This window comes from Amblyomma maculatum, chromosome 3 (assembly GCF_055883805.1).
Source record: "Amblyomma maculatum isolate TAMU_Amacu chromosome 3, ASM5588380v1, whole genome shotgun sequence".
Taxonomy (NCBI): Eukaryota; Metazoa; Arthropoda; class Arachnida; order Ixodida; family Ixodidae; genus Amblyomma; species Amblyomma maculatum.
In genome coordinates this window covers 164,279,560-164,297,235 of record NC_139346.1, presented here as the reverse complement: position 1 = coordinate 164,297,235, position 17,676 = coordinate 164,279,560, and the positions used below count along the sequence as shown (strand labels likewise).

Here is a 17,676-nt window from a genome sequence, read left to right as displayed (position 1 = left end):
CGCTCTGTTTTTTCCCTACTCTACAGAACACTGTTTCGAATATTTTTTTTTTTTTTTTGCTTCTTCCTCTTTCTTGGTCTCTTCCTCTAGACTGAATTGGCTAGTGGTTCCCAGGCATTCGGTTTATACAGATATATGCTGGTCGCCAAGCTCTCACCCATTCGTCTCCTTTCTTCCGTCACCTCGCTTTCTCTCGGTCTTTTTGCCCTCGGACGGGTCACCCTAAAATTTGTTCTACATACGGACGGCCACTCATATGAGATTTATTACGCTGCTAATGACTTCTAGCCAGTTGTTTTCATTGTTCAACGCTTTTTTCCTCATTCGAAGCCTGAAGAACAAGATTCGATCGTTATGAAACCTCTTTCTGTTTTTATTGGACCTTCCATTGCTCGATTCAGATATTGGTCTTTGTTTTTTTTTTTGTTTTTTTTTTTCTGTGCGAAAATACTTGATGCGCTCTTAGTCTATACGCCTATTGCACAGGTTTTCAAGGTAACATTGCGAAAGATTGTAACTCTGATTAATGTTCACACTGTTGTTGTTGGTACGAAAGTGCTATAGAAGGTTTTTTTGTGAGCATAATAAGAAATGACTTTTTGATGCGTATGAAAAAGAAACAAATTGTTAGGCGAGTATAAAGTGTGCATGTTTGATACCATAGCAAAATGGAATTTTTGCCTGATCAATCATGTTTATAAATTTTCTTGCTATATATGCACGAAATATCGCAGGATACTTTGGACGTTGGCAGTAAGTTCTTTTTTTATTCATAACAATAGACGCTCAGGGGTTATTGGCAACTTTAAATATTTAGGTCTCGAGCGTCCATTCCACTCAATGCAATCTTGAAAACTTCCAAGAGATACGAATATGGTCTTGATCCAAAAGAAAAAGCCAAAACATTCGCCCCTTCGTCTTCTGTCATTATTCATAAAATCTTCTGGGTACCTTATGAGAATATGTTTGTATCAAAGTGTTGCTTCAGGACACCACGGCACTGACCTTATGGGCAATATGATATTTCTCTTATCTTCTCTTTCAATCATACAAAATTTCCGAACAGCAAAGTTTATGCATTGACGCTATGCGATACTAAGAAAAAAGGTATGATAACTCTGACAAAAGAACGCCAAGAGAGACGAAAATTTTAGCAATGTGCAACGCATCTTGCCTCTCTCTACTCATATTACCTGCACTCACCTATAGGGCTGAAACGTGGAGGCTAATGAAAAGTGTTCTGCTTAAGCTGAGGACAACGCAGAGGACTATGCAACAAAAAATGGTAGGTGTAACATTAAGAGATAGAAAGCGTGCAGTGTTGGTCAGATAAATAACACGAGTTAATCACTATCCAGTGGAATTTAAGAAGAAATGAGCATGAGCAGAGCATATAGTGTGAAGAGACGACAACCGATGGTCGCTTAGGGTAACAAATTGGATTGCAAAGGAAGGAAAGCGTAGGAGGCAGAAAGTAAGGTGGGTGGAGGAGGTTAAGAAGTTCGCAGGGGTCAAGTGGATGCAGCTAGCACAGGACCGTGTTAATCGGAGGGATATGGGAGAGACCTCCGTCCTGCAGTGGGTATACTCTGGTTGTTGTTGTTGTTGTTGTTGATGATGATGATGATGGTGGTGATGATGATGATGCGAGGCAGAACGAAACCACGGCGAATAATAAAAGTACAACGCATCTTGAAAGAGAGTTTACAAGCCTCACTGCATTCATGACTCTAGTTCACGTCGAAGTTTCTTTGCTCCACTTTCTGGACCTTGTATTAGTACACAGGGTCCACGCCACTTTTCTGGCAATATGGTTTTCTTCTCGCGCATAACTGCTTGCTTTCTATATACAAAAGTAGTCTTTTCAGCGCTTATTGTGTTTCCACTCGCTTTGTGGGCTATACGGAAGTGGTGTCTCCTATTGATGTCAAACTTATGCGTCAGTGCTTTCAAGAACGAAAGGAAGAATATATGATAAAGAAAGCATTGGTTTACAATCCGGTTGACAAGTATAGGCGTGCATACACGGCGCAATGCGCACACGTATCGATCACTTTCAGCGTTAATGGGACACCTAGCACAGTAGCATACCATTTTGGGTTTAGTAAAAATCGATTAAATTTTTGTACTTATTTTTATGATTGTTTTCGGCAGCAAAATATGGATTCATTGCTTCAAGAATAGCATTTAAAAACTCAACTTTTTTTCGTCCTTAAAATTCCAACTAATGACGTCAGATTCTAAAAGTATCCCATAATCGCCGGTTAAGAACTGAATGATATAGTCAAGCCTCCGGGGTCCGCTATCAAAATGTATTGATGTTATATATCTCAATTTGCTCGCGAAATCCGCCAGCAATGGTAGCACTTGTATTTTATTCATTTAGCTCCTCCTAACTTATAATGATAGGTATTCAGTGACGAACACTCTTTATTACAACAACGGGGTAATTCATTGGTACAGCCAAAACCAGTTCGTCATCCAACTCAAGTGAACAGCTGGTAACGGCTGCCATGCTACCAAACTATTAGCGCTCCTGACACCGCAGGTGTCTCCGGCCAATCATGCAGCGCATGAAGTTCAACATAGAAATGTCACTTTTGCTTGAACGCCAACACGCACTTCCAGCGTCGTTAATTAAAGTATTCCTAAATTCAGAGCAAAATTCAGTGTTGTCCATTAAAACCACGTTTTTGTTTGTTCAATTGGCTAGATAGGTTTCCCCGATATTTGAATTATTTCCGTACAACATCTTAATTGTCATGAGGTAATTAAGAAATTATTCAGACGCCAGCTGAAAGCGCCTGAGGAGGAGGAGAAAACATTTCAAAATTTCAAAAACAATTTGATGCTTGACAATCATTGCGGTAGTGGTGGTGGATGTGACGGCAGCGGAGGTCCAGTCCGCCGTAAGATGGAAACATAGCAAGTATTAAGTACGCCGCTGATTGGCAGGCCAATGGTCGAAAATCATTGCGTCTACTTTCTAATTGCACGAGTGCATGCATGTGTCGCCCCAGCGAAAAACATGATCGAATGAGCCTGCCGAACTCGCAACAATGCATCCTGTCAAAGGCTTCTTGGCGCTGCTAAATGTACCGTGCCTTCATTTCCTCTCGAGCGGTTTCCCAAGATAGCCCGGATGTTCCTTCTATCCGCCTTCCGTCTCCCTTTCCGTTCGTCGAGTAAATCTTCATCGCGCCTTCATATGGCAAACAAAAAACTGTATAGCCTAACTTAATGACCCCATTCGAGCTATTTTCTTCGTTCTTTGTCCTCTACACGCATTTGTGTATTAAGTTCGTCATTTACGGAGAAAACGAGGAGACCCTTATGCAACGACGAACACTAAAACTACGCCATTGCTAAGAAGGGCGAAATGAAGAGAACATGAAACAAACATGGCCGTCAAATAAAAACAACGTTTTTTTTTTTTCAACTACGTCCTGACAGATGATAAATGCTGCTCGAGCACTTTGTACATGTATAGTCTTAGACGATGCGATAAAATACGTGCTGCAGACAATCGCTGTAAAGTTTTCATTTGACCTCTTTTTCCTTAAAAAGCCCGGTTATTTAGTTCCTCAGGGCGTATTTGAATTGAATGAACAATATATATATTTTTTTTTGTTTCCGACATCACCGAGCGTGGTTTTATAATATCGCTTTTGATGAAAAAAAAGTAAGCTCTGATTTAGCTTGGTTATAAGCACGGATAAAGGCATGAAGAAGTAAATTTTAGTTCTCGTTTAACCGAGTTTTGCTTCATTTAGCTTTGCTTTGCCGCATTCTGGCATGCTTGGCTAAGTATTTAAATTATGGTTCGTGTTTTTATTAGTATGATGGGTGTGTAATTAGTGCCTTTAGTGGAACTCTCTTCGAGGAGATGGAAACGTCGACACCCGAAGCGCAGCTTGAAAGACTGGCAGCAGAGCTCATGGAGAAACGAGACACGGAGACTGTGTAGGGGAGGAGAAGGACAAAACATTTATTGACGCAAGGATATTCGGGCCCCCCTGGCTTGCAACGCAGTGTAGGGTGCTTCAATGGCCAACGCCGGAGGCAAAGGCATCGAGGCACCCTAACGCAGTGATAAGCAAAGTTGATTTCTGCCTCTACCTGGGTTCGAAATACACAGGTGGGGACTTTTGGCTGGTTGGTTTGTGGGGTTTGATATCCCAAAGCGATATGAGAGACGCCGTAGTGGAGGACTCGGAAATTTCGACCACCCAAGGTTCTTTAACGTGCACTGACTTCGCACAACACACGGGCGCCTAACAAACAAGCCAGTCGACGAAATTCGAACGAAATTTCCTCTAATGGGGCTGGTAGGGCTTTCGTCTGAAAACTCGGTAACCGTCGTTGTTGTTGAGACCTCGAGATGGTCCCAAAACGATGGCGTCGAAACAAAAGCCCTCTAGCCACCGAAGCGGCGAGTGCGAGGACGGGATTGTAGAAGAAAAACCCCCGTGACGAAGGCCCTTGCATTCCCAGTCCTGAAAGGCCAGGATAAGCATTTCCATCACCGCGTATGGCTCGCAGTTTGTTCATGCGTCCTAATCAGCAGACCTCCATGTGACGCAACCTTTCCTAAATTTTGTACAAAAATTATGAGGCTAATGTTCGTCACCACAGCGTTCCGGGTGACTAATAAAATTTCTCGCTGCCCATAGCATACAGTTGCTAATCAATTTGGAGGCTAGCTCATGAAGCGAATTTATGAACCGTTAGTCTCATCGTGAGTTTATGAAACGACAGTATATAAACTCACGATGAGACATACGCGAGTTCGGATGCCCTCCGTTACTTTTTTCTTTCTTTTCTCGGAGAAGCATAAAATGCGGATAGTGATGCTGCTGTATTACTATCCACATTACAGCAGTACTATCCCTCTTAGTCCCCTTGAAGGCAGCATGAAGATGATGGGCACAATCGTGTCATCAGTATTTGTCTCTGCGTTGTCGATTTTATGCAACTTTGAAAATAAATTTTATGGGCCTACACATTCTACCTTCCTCTCAGTATCCCATTGTACGCTGAGGTCCTCGCAATCTGGGCAACCATTTCCGCCCTTCCGCACATTGGTATGAATATAATCAATCTTCACTGATTGAATCATGGTTTACTCCGATTCTTTGCCCTGCCTGGACGGATACCAATGTCACGGTGATCCAAAGCATCCTCCACAGGCATGCATAGGCAGGTAATCAAATCATTTGGGTCCCGGTGCATATGGGTGGGCCCGGTTGCAATATATGGCAGCACATGATGCATCTGCTACTGCAGGTGGGATGGTTATAGTGTTAATACGACAGCGTTAATGATTCCGTTAGTCTGAAAGTTATAGGGGACACTTAAGCTCCGAATTTAAGGGCATAACGCATGGAGGAAGGAAACAACTTAGGAGAGGCCCTTGCCATTCCCAATGCATTGGAGAAAGTGTGGCGGAAGTGACGTCAAAATTTAGGGTTAGCCAAGTCGGGCCATTAGCAACGGCGACGCTGTTGCTATGAAAACTCGAGCCACTATAACAACAGCGTTGCTAAGGGCCCTAGGTACGTGAGCGTCGCGGAGAAAGAGAATGCGGAGGGTAAAGGAGGAGGAGAGACGTTGCAGCGTCCGGCCGCGGCGCGCCCGCGCTGGCTTCAAAAAAATGACGTCAGGGCCTCTCCTAAGTTCTTTCCTTCCTCCATGGTATAAAGCGATAGCGTAGGCAGCCACTCGACATATAAATCATTACTATAACCAAGCCGTATAAACATACCTGCGTGGCCTGGTAACGTCAATGCAATGGTCTTGGCAGGCTGATTCTGATATGTTCCTATTTGAAAGGAGAGACCCTAGTTGGCAGCTCCTGCAAAACTTAATGCGAGGCAACCCTACGTTCAGTCAAAGCTCGGCAATGTCAGCTGTCAACTACCACCTCCCAGCGCCACGCTCGTGATTTTTAGCTCACTTTGTTTTTTTTTTTTACACTACCGTGTCAAAATCCGGCTTCGGCTTCGGCGTCGGCATCGGCGTTATGTGCGAAAAATTACGGGTATGGCGCTGGGAGGCAGTAGCTGGCAGCTGGCATATGGCCGCGCTGATTCTTCGATGGCTTGTGCTACAGTGTCCTAGAACACTGTACTTGTGCGACCTAACGAGACACATGATATTAGAACGTTGGGAGGAATAAGAATCAGCCTTCCGGTGATGTTGGAGGCCAAGCCAGGCACGGTACACTTAGGATACACCGACATGTTCATGACTTGGTTATGTGTCTAGTGGTTGCCTATACGCTATCACACCATACCTTTAAGGAGAAGTTTAAGTGTCCCCTTTAATTTTTTTTATTGCCTCCACCCCCTCAAGGCAAACACGCGTACTTGCAATCAAGCTACACGACCTCCTCGGTAGCTCATTTACTTCGCCCGTGCATCTCTCTGTATGTGCTTTAAATCATTGCTGCATCAAGGAAGTTACTCCATTGGTCCACTTTTCGTGAAAGGCTACACACGGTCCCTAGAGGTCTTTATCAATAATTGGATTGGAAAACATTTATTTCGTCAAAATGCAGATGCAGACGGTCCGCTCTAGACGGCCTCCAGTCCATGGCTGGCGGCGACCTTAGTGGCCCACTCGGTGGTCAAGGCTTGAATGCCCGGGTCCGCGAGTTGACCAGAACGGCCTCCCATCGCTCAAAAGAAGGAATTTGTACTAGATCTTCCGGTGGAGGCTCTTCTTTACATTGCCATAGTATGTGATCATACGTGGCTGTTTCGCAACAGAACCTGCACGCGGGGTTAAAGTCATCCGGGAACATTTTTGCTAATAGGTAAGGGCTAAGAAAGAATCTGGCCTGGAGTCTCCTCCAAGCGGTCTCCTGTGCCTTATCCAACGTTTTGTCAGGTGGTGGAAATTTGTGCCGTTCCAATCTGTAATGACTTGTGATATCGTGAAAAGATGCCAGCCCCCTATTTAGAGTAACCCATGGATACGAAGGACCCACCGACTCGGTTGACGAAACCTCGAGCCATGTTGTGGGCCGCCTCATTTCCCGGATTACCCAAGTGAGCCGGCACCCATATCACCTCAATTTCTCTGTATGGTTGCCTGGTCAGTTTCGGTGTTTTCTGTGCTGCAGTTGAAATTCTGCCCCCCCCCCCCCCCTTTCCCGGTAAAGCTACGGACAGCAAATTTAGAATTGGAGAAGATTGTATCCGCGTCGGTGCTAGCTATGACTAGGGCAACAGCTGCCTCTTCCGCGGTTTCCGAAGATTTTGTCACTACCGACCCTGATGCCTGCAGCCGCCCGTGCACGTCCACCACCGCCAGTGCGAACGCTCCTCTTGTTGCGTATTCTGCCGCGTCAACATAGACAGTTCTTTCGCTCGTTGCGTATTTTTCGTGCAGAGCTATTGCCCCAGCTTTCCTCCTTCCTTCGTGGTAAGAAGGGTGCAGATTCTTTGGTAGTGGTTTGATCGTCAGTCACTTGCGAAGGAGTTTGGGTAGCTGTGTTTTCGTGTCCTCGTGTGGAAGTTCCACGCCTATACCTAGGCGCTCCAGTATGGCTCTGCCTGCCTTAGTGCGCTTAAGCCGTTCTTTTTGCATTGTGGGGTGAGCCTCCTTGAGCTCCTCTAGTGTATTATGTGTTCCCGGTCCCATGAGTCTTTCTGTCGATGTGTAGTTCGGCAGCCCCAGGGCTGCTTTGTATGCTTGCCTAATTATTGTCTCGACTTTGCCTTTCTACGCAGCATCTAGTTTTAGGTATACGGTAGCGCATATACCATCCTGTTCAGGACAAATGCCTGCACTATCCTACAGAGGTCTTTTTCTTTGACTCCTCTCCTACGGTTGGCAATTCTTCTGATTAGCCTAATTGACATATTAACTGATGTTTTCAGCTTTTGCAGGGTTTCTTCGTTTTTCCTGTTAGCTTGTAGATACAACCCTAAGATCCTTATTGACTCCACCTCCTTGATTGCAAGTCCCCCCACGCACACGTTAAGCGGGGTTGGGGGCGCTTGGCTCCTGGAACCGTGCAGGTTTGGGTCTGATGACCAGTAGCTCTGATTTTGGGTGTGAGCATGATAGGCCCGAATGACCTGCGAGCTCTGCGAGTGTCTACCGCGCGTTGCAACGTTTCCTCTATCTGACCGTCATTCCCGTTGGTGGTCCAGAGTGTGATGTCATCTGCGTAGAATGTATGTCTCAGCCCAGGAGTGGCTTCCAGTCGGGGTGGAAGCTTTATGAGGGAGAGATTGAAGATAAATGGTGACAGTACCGATCCTTGCGGTGTCCCTCTACCCCCTAGCCGAAAAGGTAATGACTCTATTTCGCCTATTTTAATTATCGCGGACCTATGGCTGAGAAATTAGCGAATGTACCGGAAAGTTTTTCTCCTGGGTTAATGTCTGAGAGGTTCTCGAGAATGGCTTCGTGTGCCACGTTATCGAAGGCCTTGGTGAGGTCTAGCCGTAGCACTGCTTTGGTGCCCGTGCATTTCACAGTGTCTATGACGTCTGCTTGGAGCTGAATCATGGCATCCTGTGTAGATAAATTAGCTCTGAAGCCTAGCATAATTGTTGGCAAGATCTCTTTGTCCTCTGCGTACTCCTGCAGTCTGTTCAGGATCACATGCTTCATGAGCTTGACTACGCAGGAAATAAGGTTTATGCTGACTCCATGTATACGAAGCGTATTGACGGCCTGATAACGCGGTAATGTGCCTCCGCCTCACATGGCAGAAGTCCATATGCACCCCCCCCCCCCCCCCCCCCCCGCTTTTTTTTGAACATTTTTGGTCCATGGCCCCTTTTCCCAAGCATTTCACACCAGAAGAGCCGAGCACCAGGCCGAGGAAATATTGTACCCTTTGGGAAACGGTGGGTACCCGTTGGTACGTACCGGGGATCGAACCAGGTACCACCTCAATGCGAGGCGGCTGCTGTACCACAAAAACACCGCGTAAGGTCCTGCAATGTACTACTGCATCTTAAAGTGCGAGAATGTCCATACAGTTTTTGCAGCACACAGATTATCGTTCCGCGCGGCTCGTGGAGACCAACACAGAGCTCCTTGGTTTGGTTTGTGGGGTTTAACGTTCCAAAGCGACTCAGGCTATGGGAGATGCACAAAGCTCCTATTCACTACATGTGGGAGGAAGTATCGCTATATGGGATGTATAGGTGCGCCGACCCTTCTGACTGATTCCCGCCATGGCAAAATGGACAGTGCACTGACTCAAATTTCGGGGTGTGACTAACGTTATTTCACCACCTCCCCCAAAAGCTACTTTGCGGGTTACCCTAAAAATAAAAATAAAAAGATCAATAACTCAACAGGGCTAAGGTTGCCTTAATGCATTAATCAGATTTGGCTTAGCTATTTATCCTTCCATTTTGCAGTGGTATTCACATCCGACAGGTGGCTGCCTTCTACGGTTGCCACATTCCAAGACGTCGTAGCGAATTCTGGTAGCGAATTACACCGGCTGCGTCAGAACCTTCTCTGTCCACGGCAGCCGCCAGAGGTTTCCCCAGGAATTCAAATGGGTGGTGGAGAGGCCCAAATTTTCAAGGGGAGGGGCGGATGGAAGGGTTGTGAAAGTGGTAATCATTTCTGTTGTCACCAGTGTACAAAAAATTGTTACGATTTGGTAAAATTTATATAACTCCTTATTGGACGTGTTGTGGAACAAATGAAAACCACCCTTTAGGTTCTTACTGTGGCTTCCGACTTCCAGGCTTTTCCTCCACTGCCCTCAAAATGTAAGGGGAAATTTCTCTCTCTCTCTTTCTCTACTTTGCCATCTTTCGGACGCTGCATTTAATTACATTAATTCAACAGTAGACAAGCTCATACGGATAGTAGAACACACGGCTCTATAGCTCGACCAATCCTACAGCTAAGAGCTTTAGCTATACGAAGTATTATTAAGGAGATAGCGTTAAGGGCCCCGATCTGCAGAAAGTACGGCGACGGCGTTATAAGCGATGGATGACGAGCATACCACTGCTAGTTGGTAGCCTGCAGGATGCAGGTGCGGGCTTTGATAGGTCGGTTCGTTGTGTGGCGCTACGATAGCACAGTAATTCGTACATGAGCAAAACGGAACCACGTCTTATTAAGAAAATAAACAAACAAAACATCGTTGTGATGAAGATTCTAATGCTGATTTTTTTTTTCTTTAACCGTGTGATATTGTTACTTGTTTGTGTTGTTGCCTCGGTAGAAATCGGAGAAGGGTTGCGTTTGTTTCCTCCCTATTTTTTTCTTTTCATACTACACATTAAACTTTTACCGTGATACTCATGTAAACCTATCTTGGTTTCTTTATCAAAAATAAAATGATATCATAAACAAGTTTTGAAACCTTTCCATGCCTAACTGAAATAATTTATTTATTTGCAACATGATGGGTCTATCAGACCAACTAGAAATCCTCCACTAAAGTGAGTGATGTGTTTCATTGCCTGTAGTAAAAGGCTTTTTCGCGAAAAATATTTTTCGTCAGGATGCAACGTTTTGTAACTTGCGATTTTGCTGGTGATTTACAGGTTAACCGAAACCTTCCTGTAGAAAGAAAATACAGAGGTGTGTTAAAGAAAACGCGACGCTTTTTTTTTTTCACATATAATGCGAAAAACCATATGCACATACTTGTCGAACTTTTGTTGCGACGAGTGAGTCGACAGACTGATAAACACGTACGCAAGCATCTCATATCCCTAGACTCATTTTTCAACATCTGGCATTTCTTCCATACTTTGAAAGCTGAAAAAGCGGTGCAGTGGCCGCGTGCAGCCTCACTGAGGCGACACCGCAAAACTTCCCACGTATTAAAGAAAAGGCTTTTGTTTTCTTCAAGGGTTTCGGAATCGCTTTTTGTTATTGTAAAGCATATACGCTCCGTGATGCGTTGCGAACAGCGTGATAGAAATAAGCAGCAGAAATTGCGCCCTTTTCTAGTCGGATGAACGCGAAAAAGTATGCACGTTGAAATGACACTACCTATATATATATATATATATATATATATATATATCAGAGCGTGATCGTGACTGTCTACTCGACGCACTTATCTTTAAGTGATGCTCAAAAGAAAGATTTGATTAAATTCTCCTGTCCTCCTTTGTTGCCTACGCACGTTCGGAACGAGTATATTCAAAAGCCACGTTTGAGGGTCCCTGCTAGCACTGTCCTGTTGGACACCGAGACAAGCTCTGGAGTAACTCTGGCAAAAAGGGAAGAAAAATAAATATGTGAAAAAAAAAAGAACTCGCGTATTTAGGTTCCACATGAAACCTTCCGAAAACTCGCCATAGAACAAACAACAGATTCGGCCACGGGAACCTGTTACTAGAAGAGCATACATAGGATTCTTCTTTTCTTACCGGGCAGTAGCTGGCACTCTTCGTCACAGAAGTAATTCATCGCGTCTATCCTGTCAGCAAATCTGTCGGCACCGGGCAAACATCACCGGAAACCCCGCCCGAGGAGGGTCAACTTGCGTGTCGCACAACACGCGTGGCTGCAGTGGGGAGGGGGACGCTCGGCCAGTCAAGCGATCCGGCCGCCGGGCCATCCCATCCGCATCCTTTTTCTTGGCCGTCCCGCAACGGGACGACTGGAGGAGGTCGCCGCTGCTCGCGCCGACCAGAAAAAGTTGGCAAGAAAAGTTGTCCCGTTGCGGCGGCGGGATCGATTCAGCAGGCGCCTCCGCGTCTGGGCCCCTCCGCCAGCACGCGCCGTGGTTTTCCCTCTCCCCATGTTCATAAAACTCCCCGCACAATGGAGAGGGAGCGAACACGAAGAAACCCTTTAAGCCGAGTGGCGCCATTTTGGTTCCTTGCGCGCAGAGAGTGGCGCACGCGGTGACGTTACCCTGTCGTGTGATAGTTACTGAATAGAGTCCAGAAAACGTGCTTGCGATTAGTGGAACCAGCAGTGTTTAGTAGAGCCTCACAACGGAGACAACGCGAATCTGCGCGGTGACAGCTTCCCGCCTGCTGGCGAAGACAGCCGGGAAATTCGAATGCTGATATCGTCGTCATCGTTACTGTTCACGTCTCATGACCGCAATCAAGCATAGATCAAGAATGTTAAGGTTTGCACTAAATAGTTATTTGAAAAGAAAATAGAGAACAAAAATGGTTGTACACTTAAGCTTCGCCTTTAAGGGTATGACGCGACAGATTTACGGCACCCATCTGCGAATCCCTTTTCTCATGCATGCACTTTGCTACTCATTTATCCCTAATCCTTTAATTTATCGCCTCATTATCTTATGCATGCTCATTAGCATGCAGTCATAAGCTACAACATTATGTTAACGATCACCCGACATAGATGTAAAGCCCCGTTTATCACAAAGCCGTACGAGCGCGCTGGGCAGCCAGGAGTAGAGTGACTGAGTTTGCATTCAAGGGTACTGGCGGGTTGATTGTCATCTCAAAAAGCTACCTACTTGACAGCTTGATGTCACGTGGTCTCGTGACATCACACAGCCCTCCGACAAACCAGTGCCCGGAGGCAGGCTGGCGATTTTTTGCTTACCAGGCCTAATCCCCCTTGGCTGCGGCGATCGTTCGCGGGAAGCGTGCATGCACACAGCGCACCTAAAGGATCGGAGCGAATCGGGGCACCTTCCGGGCATCCTCCGGCCCCGTAAGGTGGTTCCTCCGAACCACCCTGAGCTGGATGTACCTCTGGACGACCACATGCTTTGGTTAACTCTGTTCCACAGGCTAAGATGTCCCACGTAGGAGCCTCCGCCTACCACCCACCCTTATCTAACCTCTAGATTGAGTGAGTGAGTGAGTGAGTGAGTGAGTGAGTGAGTGAGTGAGTGAGTGAGTGAGTGAGTGAGTGAGTGAGTGAGTGAGTGAGTGAGTGAGTGAGTGAGTGAGTGAGTGAGTGAGTGAGTGAGTGAGTGAGTGACGACTTTATTTATCTCAAAAGGGAAGGGGTCTGTGCGGGAGGCGTTCTACACAAGCGCTTACGTCCGCCCCTCTCCCATCAGATGCCCAAGCAACAGCGGACCAAAAACGCTACGGCGAAATAAAATTCCAATATGCAGTGGAAAGGCGATCAATTCAAGAGCGAAATGTACTTGCAACCAAGCTATGCGACACGATATAAAACAGTTATATCGCATCGCATACTAAGAACGCCCAGGCATATTTCATTTTGTGTATAACGTCGGCAAGAGTTTAAAGAAGGGACAGTTATGAATCCGTCTTTGCTAGATTCCAGAAGGGCTCAACTCTTAGACCCTTTGCGTCCACATTCTCAAGTCAGAAGGCGATCTGAAGAGGAGCTATCATCTGGAAATGTGGACGATGCACACTGTCTAAACATCTGGGCGAATACTCGAGAGATGATTCGGCTTGTGCCCCTACGTAGGAGCCGAACAAAAGGGAGAGGTCCAAAGACACACACACACACACACACACACACACACACACACACACACACACACACACACACACACACACACACACACACACACACACACACACACACACACACACACACACACACACACACACACACACACACACACACACACACACACACACACACACACACACACACACACACACACACACACACATATATATATATATATATATATATATATACAGGTAGGCGTCCGCCTTCGGAATCTTCAGCACCTGACGCTCAAGGAAGAGAGGACAACCGATGAACGCTCATGCGTGTGCTGCGAAAAAGCTACGACTGATCGCCAGGCGTTCTGCTCCTTGTTCACGGCGTAGCGTCCTGTGCAAGGTATTTTATTACAAGTGGTAGAGGTTATAAAAATCCCCTCTTCCTGTAGCTATAGCTGAGCATTGCCTACCACTTCTGCGATGACCGCCACTCTACCTGCCCCACCCACTCCATCGGCCGTCATTTGTTCCGGCGAAGCGCGGCAGCGTGACCAGGTAATCTTCAGCGGCACAGATGACACGCATGTGGAAGACCGGTTGCCTTAAGTGAGTACAACAAACGGGACGACACCGTGAAGCTCACCAACGTTATATTTTATTTGAGCGGCGTTGCCGGTTTCACAACCAATAGGCTGACATCTGTAGCTGGACGGCACTCAAAGCCAGCCGAAGTTTTTGCCGTCCCGCTGTCCGTAAGCTTCGCGCCGAGCAACCCTTGCGAAATGGGTGCAACTAACCGACAAAAACTTCACCAGCTACATAGATGATGTGGTCGACCTCTTCAAGCGCATAAACCCTACCATGAGCGAGGCCGATAAGATAAAGAACATTATGAAAAACATTTATGATGACGCCTTCCAGATGCTCGTCGCCAAGAATCCACAGACTGTGTCCGATGTCATCAGCTCTTGTCAAAGCTTCGATGAGCTGCGGGTTTCCACATGTTACCTTTCGGAGGCCACCTTTCCAGGTCGGCTCACGCCGGGGACGGTACTCTGGACCACCAGTCCCTCCTTGAGCACATTCAGCAGTTTGTTCAGGACGAAGTCGCAAGTCATCTTTCCTTGTCTATCTGCCCGCCTGCGCCTGCCCCTACTTGTTTGGGAGCACTTTTTATGTTGTCGCCAATCATCACGCCTTCTGCTGACTGCCTTCTTTGAAAGCTCCCTCCAGCCGACTGGCCCGTTAGGCTCTCAGACTCCAAGAATAAGACATTAACGTCGTCTATCATTCTGGCCATAAACATGCAGATGCTGATCTCCTCTCACGTTCTCTCCTGCCGCCCGAAGCCGCTCCTTCTATATCCGTCCTGCATCCTTTGTCTTTTGAGCCCACCGACTTACGAGCAACGCATTGATGCATGGATCGCTTTACTCCTGGATCTCTTGTCTGGTCGATCGTCACGACCTCCTCCTCGCGCTCTCCGTCGATAGTCCCACCTAAAGTCCCTTGATAATTTCAAGGGGCTTTAGTCCCACCACTTCATCACCAGAGAAGTGCTCCTTTATCTAGGAATTACCTCCCGGATGGTTGCAAGTGGCTGATTGTCATTCCGACTCACCTGCATTCTGTAATTTGTTCCCACTACAACGATGATTCCCAGTGTACACACACCGGCTTATTAAAAACTTTCACCCGCCTGCGGCAGTAGTACTACTGTCAGGGGATGTACAGTTATGCTCGCCGCTTCATCCAGTCCTTGCTCGAATGCCATCACTAAAAGAAAACAAAAATGAACACCTCGCCAGACCGCCGTTCCTCTGCACCCACTGACCTGCCCAGCCCAGCCCTTTTAGCGTGTTAGAACTGAGCGGTACGGCCGACTTCCTAGCACACTAGCCACGTAAGCATAATTGCAATCGGTCATCTTAGACTTTAGATTACCTTTGCGACCTGCTACAGCCCACGACAGTGCCTCCTTTATCCGCCATAGTAACATTGTTCGCCACGGGGCTCCCAATGGGTTGCTGAGTGACAGAGGTAGAAAGCCGATCAGTAGCTCGATGAAGAGACACAGGATGGGTTAGAAAACTCGCAGCCCCTATTCTATACTCTCGTCACTCTCGTTTGCTTCCTTTAAGAACGAAGAGACACGCCCAATAAATTCTTGAGGGTCGATGCCTCGGCGGCCGCTTTTCGATGGAGGCGAAAAGCAAAGCATGCACCCGTGTGCTGTGCGATGTCAGCGCACTTTAAAGAACCCCAGGTAGTCGAAATTTCCGGAGTACTCCACTACGGCAAGATCAAAAAACAGCGCGGCTACTTGGGACAAACAGAAAAGGGAGAATAACGGACAAGCGCTGACTAACAACTGAAGTTTATTCGAAAAAAGCACAGGTAATATACACTTTTTTTCTTCAAGAACCAGGACGCATGCGCTCCCAAACAAGCATCAGTCTAATCATGGGAATCCAAATATACAATCTCAGTGTCATGCAGAAGCACCGATGGCGTGCTCACGCAACTATCCCCTTTTTTATGGATGTGATAGGCTTCCGATAACTCCCTGGTTAGTTGATCCTTATGCCTGTAGATTACATTAGTGCTGTTAAAAAGAGGTGTGCATAGTTTTTTATCAGGATATCTCTGATCATTATTTAAAGGGCAGTCCCTGTAGTGCAGGGCAAGGTTCGAAGATGGGGCATTTTTCAAAGATGCCTTATGTTGGCGTAGCCGGGTGTTGATACATTTACCTGTTTGGCCTATATACCTCCTTCCGCAAGAAAATTCTATGTCATACACCACGCCTTCAGCACATGGTACGAACTTAACCTGGTGATTTATTTTACACGACCTCCTCTCGCTTTTTTGTTGATTCTTCATTCTTCTGTCCACTATGGCACATATCTTGGCAAGTTTTTTGGGGGCTGAAAATACTACATCAACACCATATCTTGATCCTATGTTCCTTAACCTATGCGCATAGAGAAAGAGAGAGAAAGGAAAAACTCTACCTACTTAAACTTGTCGATGTCTGAAGTTGCCGGGCTGCTTAATACAAGCCCGCTATATCCATAGACCGACAATGCACCATGATCAAAACATCCAAAATCTGGGAGGCACACACATGCATCTAGGTACAGCATCCAGTTTGGAGGTTCTTCGCGTGCAGAATATACATTCCTCACCAAAGCACACAGTTCCCAAAACCCAGATTTGGACGATCTTAGTGGCTTGGCATGCCTGTCCATCATACGGCTTTTCGAAAGACTGAACAGTACCCATCACACAAATAGATCATAAGGCACGACGGAGTTTTTGTCAAGAGGCAAAAATCTAATTGTACATGGTGTAATTTCAATGTCCTTTTTAGGAGTTCTTTGTAATATGTCCCAAAAGAACATAACATCAAAGCACAGAATAAAACAATGATCGATTGTCTCAGGTACGTTACAGAGACGGCAATTCACCGTCCAGGGCACAAACATCTCCTTATCATGAAGAAATGTCTTAACAGGCAACGTCGCTGTGTTTAGTTTGAAAAAGAACGTTTTTGAGGCTGCCTGAATGCACATTTGCTTAACACGCTTTAGAACAATGGCGTCCAAAAACCCCAGATAAAGCTGCCGATACAAGTGTAGGGAACAAAGACTCAGAGAGAACCCTGGTCATCTGCTTTCTCGAGAGGCTATACATGTAATCTAAAATTGAAAAGTGTCAGCAACCCCCTTAAGGAATCCCCATAAAGACCCCTCACGAGCCTGCCCAGTCGGTGCGAATAAGTAAGGCAAATGAAGACTAAGGCGCCTAATGAGCACAACTACAAGAAACTGGTGGTTTGCCGATTTGAAAAAAAAAAAAAAAAAAAAAAAAAAAAAAAAAAAACGGGAAACAAGTTGATGCAAAACCAAGTGAACAAGGCCCACTCCACCAGACTAAACCAGACTCCAAGGGAAGGAACAAGTTGTCACGCCGCATGGGCTCCCATTGAGAGCGCCACACAAATGTTGCAAATATTCTGTGTATAACTTGTACCTTCCTCCTCGCCCAATGCAGGACTTGAAGGACATACGCAAACTTTGCAAACAAAAATATGTTACAGACCTGTGCCTTAGCAAACATTGAGAGTTCCCTACCCATCCAAGCCTGTGTTTGTCGCCTCATTAGGTACGATTTGTGAATCCCAATAGGCTGTTGGAGCCGCGGAACCCCTAGTTACTGAAGAGGACTACAGTCCCAGCCTATGCCTCCAAACTGGCTTGTTCTAGTGCCCCAATGGCCCAACCAAAAGTCTTTGAAT

At 46.3% G+C, this 17,676-nt stretch overlaps 1 pseudogene; it reads right to left on the bottom strand.

The window, feature by feature from the left end:
* Positions 1 to 8,331: 8,331 nt before the first annotated feature.
* Positions 8,332 to 16,951, bottom strand: LOC146196711 (uncharacterized; annotated as a pseudogene).
* Positions 16,952 to 17,676: the final 725 nt, after the last annotated feature.